This window comes from Rutidosis leptorrhynchoides, chromosome 1 (genome assembly GCF_046630445.1).
Source record: "Rutidosis leptorrhynchoides isolate AG116_Rl617_1_P2 chromosome 1, CSIRO_AGI_Rlap_v1, whole genome shotgun sequence".
NCBI lineage: Eukaryota > Viridiplantae > Streptophyta > Magnoliopsida > Asterales > Asteraceae > Rutidosis > Rutidosis leptorrhynchoides.
Genome location: NC_092333.1, coordinates 235,386,878 through 235,395,989, shown reverse-complemented (window position 1 = coordinate 235,395,989; position 9,112 = coordinate 235,386,878).

The following is a 9,112-nucleotide window of genomic DNA, read 5'->3' as shown; positions in this document are numbered from 1 at the left end:
TCTATCATGTCGTGAAAAATCGCCATCATGCACCTTTGAAAGGTTGCAGGGGCGTTGCAAAGTCCAAATGGCATGCGTTTGTAAGCAAAAGTACCATAAGGGCACGTGAACGTGGTTTTCTCTTGATCTTCGGGTGCTATTGGAATTTGAAAATATCCGGAAAATCCATCAAGAAAACAATAGTAACTGTTTCCGGCTAATCTTTCCAACATTTGATCAATAAAAGGTAAGGGAAAGTGATCTTTTCTGGTGACGTCATTTAATTTTCTATAATCAATACATACACGCCATCATGTTACAGTCCTAATAGGAATAAGCTCATTTTTTTCATTTGTAATGACAGTCATGCCACCCTTCTTAGGCACGCATTGAACTGGACTTACCCATGGACTTTCAGAAATTGGATAAATTAAACCTGCATCTAGCAGTTTAATAATTTCTTTTTTAACTACATCTTGCATATTAGGATTTAGTCTTCGTTGGCGTTGCACATACGTTTTATGACCTTCTTCCATAAGGATTTTATGTGTGCAATACGAAGGACTTATTCCTTTAATCTCATGAATCTTCCATGCAATGGCTGGTTTATGAGCTTTCAACACAAAAATGAGTTGAGATTTCTCATTTTCAGTAAGAGAAGACGATATTATTATAGGTAATTCAGATTCACCATGTAAATAAGCATATTCCAAATGGTTTGGAAGTGGCTTTAACTCTAATGTTGGAGGTTCTTCTATCGATGATTTATATCGATATCTGTCTTCTTCTTTTAGCATTTGAATTTCTTCTGTTGTTGGTTCATATCCATTAGCTATTAGTGTAGCTAACATTTCAGCTTCATCAATTGGTTCAGTTCCTTCTCCTAAAGAACATTCTCATGTTCCTTGTAATTCTGGAAATTCTTCTAACAATTCTGCATGTGAATCTATAGTTTGAATATAATAGCATGTATCATCTACAGATTGCGGTTGTTGCATTGCTCTATCAACTGAAAAGGTAACACTCTCTTCCTCTATACTTAGGGTCAGTTTCTTACCAAACACATCTATCATTGCTTTAGCCGTGTTTAAGAATGGTCTTCCTAATATGAGAGGAACTTGAGAATCTTCTTCCATGTCCAGAACAACAAAATCTACTGGAAATACTAAAGTACCAACTTTAACTAGCATGTTCTCCATTATCCCTCTAGGATATTTTATTGATCGATCGGCTAGTTGTATGCTTATTCTTGTTGGTTTCAATTCTCCAAGGTCTAGTTTAGCGTATAGTGAATACGGCATTAAATTTATACTAGCACCTAAGTCTGCTAATGCTTCTATTGAACTAAGACTACCCAGAAAACATGGAATTGTGAAACTTCCTGGATCAGATAATTTTTCTGGTATTTTATTCAACAGTACTGCAGAACAATTAGCATTCATAATAACAACCGAGAGTTCTTCCATTTTCTTTCTATTCGTGATTAGATCTTTCAAGAATTTAGCATATCTAGGCATTCCTGAAATCACATCAATGAAAGGAAGATTTACATTTATCTGTTTAAGCATATCCAAGAATTTGGATTGCTCGGCTTCAAGTTTTTCTTTTTTCATTTTACTCGGGTAAGAAAGTGGTGGTTGGTATGGTTTAACATAAGGTTTAGCCTTAACTGTGTTATCTTCATTAACCTTTTCAACTACCGGTTCTTTTTCCTTATCTTGATCAGGTTGTGGTTCTTGTGGAGTAGGAATAGCTTCATCAGAAGTTACAGGTATTTTAGGTGGTTTAAGTGTTGTACCACTTCTTATGGTAATGGCTTTAGCTATTTCATTCCGGGGGTTAGCATTTGTATCACTAGGTAAACTTCCCAGTTTTCTTTCACCTATTAACCTTGCTAGGTTACTTACTTCTTGTTCCAAGTTTTGAATAGAAGCTTGTTGATTTCTAAATGCTTGAGCATTTTGTTCATTAGTTTGTTTTTGAGATGTGAAAAACTGCGTTTGAGTTTCAACTAGCTTTGTCATCATATCTTCTAAATTCGGCTTTTTATGATCGGTTTGTGGTGGTTTGTTTTGAAAATTAGGTCTTTGCTGGTTGTAAGTATTATTGGATACTTGTTGATTACTAGGACCTTGTTGGTTGTTGTATGGAATAGTTCGGTTATAATTCTGATTTTGATTGTAAATCGGTCTTGGCGGTTGATAATTATTCTGATAATTATTTCCAGGCCTTTGGTTTATGTATGAAATATTCTCTTTTTGTTCCATTGTTAATTCAATACTGAGACAATCTTTTATCAAATGTGGTCCTCCACACTGCTCACAACTAATTCGTATTGAGTAGATATCTTTAGTCATCTTTTCCATTCGTCTCTCGACAGTATCTATCTTTGCGGAAATGGAATCTAAGTCATGGCTAGAATCGGCTCTAGCTGCTTTAGATGATCTAACGATATCTTTTTCTTGGTGCCACTCATGTGAGTGGGAAACAGTGTTATCAATAATTTTATAAGCATCAGTTTCGGTTTTCTTCATAATAGAACCACCAGCTGCTATGTCGATGTCTTTCCTTGTAGTGATGTCGCATCCTTGGTAGAATATTTGTACTATTTGACAGGTGTCTAAACCATGTTGCGGACATCCTCTTAATAACTTTCCAAATCTTGTGCACGCCTCATATAGAGTTTCATTTGGCTTCTGTGTGAACGTAACAATTTCTCCTTGAAGTCTTATGGCTTTAGATGCCGGAAAGAATTGTTTAAGAAATTTTTCAACTAAAACGTCCCATGTATCAATCGCCCCTTCAGGTAACGATTCTAACCAATCTTTGGCTTCTCCCTTTAAAGTCCAGGGAAATAACATGAGATATATCTGTTCATCCTCTACTTCTCTTATTTTAAATAGTGTGCAAATCCTATTAAAGGTACGAAGATGTTCGTTTGGATCTTCCTTAGGCGCACCACTAAATTGGCATTGATTAGTCACCATATGTAAAATTTGTCCTTTGATTTCATAATCTGGCGCATTAATGTCTGGATGAGTAATTGCGTGACCTTGGCCAGTGCGTTTAGCTCTCATTCGGTCTTCCATACTTAAAGGTTCTGTTACTTCCATAATTGAATTTGTTGAATTTGAATCACTAGAGGATTCTGATTTAATGGTTCGTTCCTCAACAATTTCTGTTTGAATGATTGGTGGTTCCGGAGGAAAATTTAATGGTTCAGGATCTATGAATTGTCCCTGAATATTCTCCGGATTCTCAATTGTGAGGTCGGGTTCAAAAAATGGATTAACGAAAATTTGAACTGGAGTACTTGGTCGACTGGATGACGATTCTAAAGACAAATCAATGACGGTAATATTAGCTAAATGTCTTGATCTAGTTACAGGTGGTGAACGTACAAAAGGTGGTGAACGTCTTGCTCGGTGCATTCACTGAATATCCTATTAGTTTTTTAAAAGGAAAGAAAAATTATATAAGTTATCCAATTAATAGACTTTTCTGATTTTGCCCACGTTTCGAATAGCCAAAAGATGCAGCAGAGGGGCAGGATTCGTTTGGTCTCAATATAATTGAGGACTGTTTGGCTCCAATAACCCGGTCCACGTACAAATCCAACTATTACTACGAACCAGAAAATTTTGATGTCTATCAATTTAACCACTTAAAATAAATTTTCGTAATTTTAAGAAATTTAGATAAGAAGTAGAGAAAATTCTAATTCCTAAAAACTAGAATAGCGAGAAATAAGAAAGAAAAAGAGCGCGTCGAAAAAGAAAAGGGTTGAAAAATAAAAGGCGTCGAAAAATAAGAAATAAAAAGAGTGACTTATAAAACTTTAAAACATTCGACTAACCCAACCTTATTACTACCACTAACTTAAAATTATAATCGCAAATTGAGATTACTAATTGGAATGATAATTGATACATAGGTAAAAGGCGTCTAAAAATATTAAAGCTTATAAGAAAAACTATATCCCAAATGGCAATAACTTAAAAAGGCACTAAAATTTAAAAAGGCGTCGCAAAATTCTAAAGCACCTAAATCTTAGTCTAAAGAAAAAGCACTTAAGGGATTTTACGGCAGAGCCTAAAAATCTAGAAATAAAAATAACTATGGCAAAAACTATGAATTAATAACTAAATACGAGTGAAAAATACAAAAATTACGCTAAAAACAAATAAAAAGGGACAAAATATAAAAATATACTAATAGTTGTAAAAATTACAATTTTTATAAAAATATTATTTTTATATTATTTATTTTATAAAACTATTAAGTTTATATAAATTAATTAACTAATTAAAACTAAATAATACAAAATAATAAAATTAAAACTAAATATTATAATAATAATAACCTAATTAGGGTTAAAGTAATAATAATATAAATAAACCCCGTAATAAATGCTGAATTAGGGTTGCAGTTGGCGTGTCAGACACTCTCATGCGATCGCATGAGATTTTGCCTTCGGGCTCATGCGATCGCATGAGCTGAGGTTTTGGGGCAGGATACGGGCTGTAACAGTATCTGGACTCGAGTGTTTTTTTTTTCTGTTTTGCTGTTTTAATAAAAAAATTATGTAATATATTTATATAAATTAAATAAAACTTATTTTTTTAAAATAAAGATAAAGAAAATTTTTTATATAACTTACAAACTCTTAAAAATATTTATATTTTTGTTTTTCTTTTTATATTTTCGAATATTTAAAACGTATTTTTACAAAAGCGTATTTTTTTTTTTAATTTAGCGTTGCGCTTCCGGCTTTTAAGCTAGATGTTCCCTGGCAGTGGCGCCAAAAATACTTGAAGTTTTCGCTAGGTGTATATGAAATAGCTTATATTTTACTAGGAAATACTATTAAATACGATACAATTTTACACAAGATATTTATTTATTTAGAGAATGGATATACTTAAACCTTGCTACAACACTTATAGGTAGTGTACCTAATTGTACAGTAGTATAGTTTTTAGTAAGTCCGGTTCGGTCCACAGTGAATCTTTTAAACAAAGCTTAACGCTATATTAGTTTTATTTTATAAAAATACAAATATATATATAAGTAATATTATTATTATAAAGGGGGGTTTTTACCGTTTAATGACCGGTTTGTCGATTTTAAAACTTTAGTTGCAGTTAAAACAAAATGTAAAAATATTAAATAAATAAAAGACTTAATTTAAAGCGTAAAGTAAATAACGATAATGAAATTGCGATAAATAAAAGTGCGATAAAATAAACTTGCGATAATTAAAAAGTACGATAATTAAAAGTGCAATTAAATACAATAACAATAAATAAAAGTGCGATAATTAGAAGTGCAATTAAATATAAAATAAAGGAAATTAAATATGAAATAAAAGAATTATGCTTATTTAAACTTCCGTAATCATGATGTTTGACGTGTTGATTTTAGTTTAATGCCCATGGGTTAATTGTCCTTTGTCCTGGATTATTTAATATGTCCGTCTGGTTTTTGTCCATAACAGTCCATCAGTCATAAATATAAAGTGCGAGTGTCCTCGTCAAATTATCCTTATACTCGAAGTTAAATATTCCAACTAATTGGGGACTTAAACTGTAACAATGTTTTAATACTTTGTTATCAATTATGCCAAGTGTCCTTGTACATAATTTCACCCCTGTTTTAATAATTCTAGTGGTTATTAATCCATTCCCGTATCCGGTTAAATGAACAATTATTCGTACATATAAATACCCTGCCCATCGTATCCGATCGAGTGTATATGGTTATTTATAGGGACGTCCAATTGTAAATCTTTATATTAACATTAACAAATTATCATTTAGTTAAACAAATATAAAGCCCATTAATAGCCCATAGTCTAATTTCCACAAGTGTCGTTCTTTTGTCCAAACTCCAATTATGGTACAAAGCCTAATTACCCAATTTTAGTAATTAGTCCAACATCATGATTACTTCGTTTTAAATAAGCATAATAATAACTTAGCTACGAGACATTAAATTAAAAAGGTTGAACATAACTTACAATGATTAAAAATAGCGCAGCGTTACACGGACAGAATTTCGACTTACACCCTTACAACATTCGCTAACATACCCTTATTATTAGAAATTAAAATTAAAATTAAAATTAAAATATAAATATATATATATATATATATATATATATATATATATATATATATATATATATATATATATATATATATATATATATATATATATATATATATATATATATATATATATATAATTTACGTATGATGAAGAAGGAAAAAGATGTGTTTTGTGTTACACCAAAGCTCGATTTTTATAGGCCTGTGATCTGGAAAAGATGCTCATGCGATCGTATGAGCTTTACCCTTCAAGGCCATGCGATCGCATGGCCAGCTGGGGAGAGCCAAATTTGGTTGTTTTCTTCTGCCGACGTTTATTTAAATATAATATAATATATATATTAATTTTAAGAATTAATTATATATTATATTATATTCATATGCATAGTTAACTTGTAATTTTTAGTCCGTTGCGTCGAGCGTTGAGAGTTGACTCTGGTCCCGGTTCCGGATTTTCGAACGTCCTTGCGAATAATTTAATATCTTGTACTTTGCGTTTTGAATCTTGTATTCTTGTAATTTTGAGACGTTTCTTATCAATAATTAGAACCTCATTGATTGTATTTTGTACTTTTGAGCTTTTTGGTCGTTTGCGTCTTCAATTCGTCGAATCTTCCTTTTGTCTTCACCTTTTATTATTTAAACGAATATCACTTGTAAATAGAACAATTGCAACTAAAAGCTTGTCTTTCTTGAGGAATAATGCTATGAAATATATGTTTGTTTTTAGCATTATCACCCGCGAATTAAAAATCATTCATATGGTGAATGTTTGATAACCGACTTAACTTTAATGCATAGAATATCCCCAAACAGAACCTCTCGTCTGTATAATATTAATAATCTCGAAGTACTAAAGCATCCGTAACCCGGATGGGACTTGTCGAGGTCCATAGATCTATCTTTAGGATTCGCGTCAATTAGAGGCCATACCCGTTTCCTAATTATTAGGTTACCAAGCTAAAAGGGGTGATATTCGATTTCGATAATCTAACCATAGAATGTAGTTTTGATTACTTGTGTCTATTTCGTAAAACATTAATAAAAACAGCGCATGTATTCTCAGTCACAAAAATATATAAAAAGGGAGTAATGAAACTCACAATACTGTATTTCTTAGTAAAAATACATATGACGTCATTGAACAAGTGCAAGGTTGGCCTCGGATTCACGAACCTATATTAATTATATATATTTATATTCTGGTCAATATTTATCTAACAATTTAGGTCAAGTCATAGTGTACCACAATCCTAATGCTCGAGACTACTATGCAAAAGTCAACAAAAGTCAATTTGACTCAAAATGATTTCCAAAATCTATACATGATTATTATATAACTAAAATATAGTTGTCTTATATATATTTAAATATATTTATCAGATTTATTTAACGTAAATAATAAAAGTTATTTTTTTATAACAATTCATATTAAAATATATACTCCCTCCGTCCCACCCGAAGTGTCCACTTTGACTTTCAGTAGTCTTTATATATCAACTTTGACTTTAAACATTTTTGTTTCTGTTATATAATACATCATAAAAGTTATACCAATGAAAAAACATTTAAAAACTCAATCTATTCATATAAGTTTCATCAAATATTATATAACAAAAATTAAAATATTTAGAGTCAAAGTTGAAGAAGAAAGACTGTGAAAAGTCAAAGTGGACACTTTTGGTGGGACGGAGGGAGTATATGATAAAAATATACTTTTATATATCTTAAGTAATAAAATTTATAAAGTTCATTTAATATCATAAAAATATAATGACAGTTATTATAAATGTAACTATATTACATAAAAAAATATCTTTGTATCATATATTTATTTGATAAAATAATATTGATAATAAAAATAATAAGTAAAAGTTGTATTATTTTGTAATAATAATTATTATCACTTTACTAAAAAAAATAACAATAATGATATTATGATAAAATGATAATTTTTATTAATAATAATACTAAAATGATAATAATAATGATATTTTATATTAACAATGATATTCGTATTAAAATAATAATTTTTGTAAAAATGTTTGTTTTAAAATTAATAATACTTTTAATAATAATAGTGATAAAAATAATGAAAAACGATAATTTTATCTAAATCAATATCTTACGATATTTTAAATTTCATCATGATACCCATACTCATTATTTCCAAATCGATTCGTTTAATAGCTTTTAATCGTCTTTTATATTGCGTTCATATTAATGATAATAATAGTAATCATAATAAATAGGTGTTACTAATATTAGTTTTAATTATAATAATACTAATAATAATAAATATTATGATAATATTAATGATAATACTAATGACTATTTTAATGATAATAATAATAATAATATTAGTTATAACTTTAACGATAATAACGATAGTAAAAGTAACAATTTTTAATGATAATACTTTTTATTGATAATGATAATAATAATAATAATTAGATAAAAACTATAACGACGATAATAACGACGATAATAATAATCATTTTTAATAATAATACAAAAATTCAATTGACTATAACTTTTAATCCGTTCATCGAAACCATTCGATATGTAAATGAAAAGTTCTTAATTTTTCGCTAGCTTTCCAACGACATGCATATCTTATACCTTATTTCAACCGCATATGTAACTAGTTCATAATCTATCGTCAACTATTTAACGACAATATTAAATATACAAGCATGCATAATCCTATATACTCGAGCACTAGTCAGGGATACACAAATAATATATAAAAGTTAAGTTATGAGTGCTCACGTATCAATATTGAGATTCAATATTGCAGGAAAGTATGTAGACGCGACGGAGACGATAAACACTAGGTTGACCTCATAAGCTACACCCCTGATCCATACCCATACCCTCCATAGTTATAACCCATAATTTCCTTAGCACTATCCCACTCATAAAAACCATTTTGAAATCGCTCCTACGTACCCTCGTCGTAGTATTTTATGTATAATATTAATCAATAATACTAATAATAATAATAATAATAATAATAATAA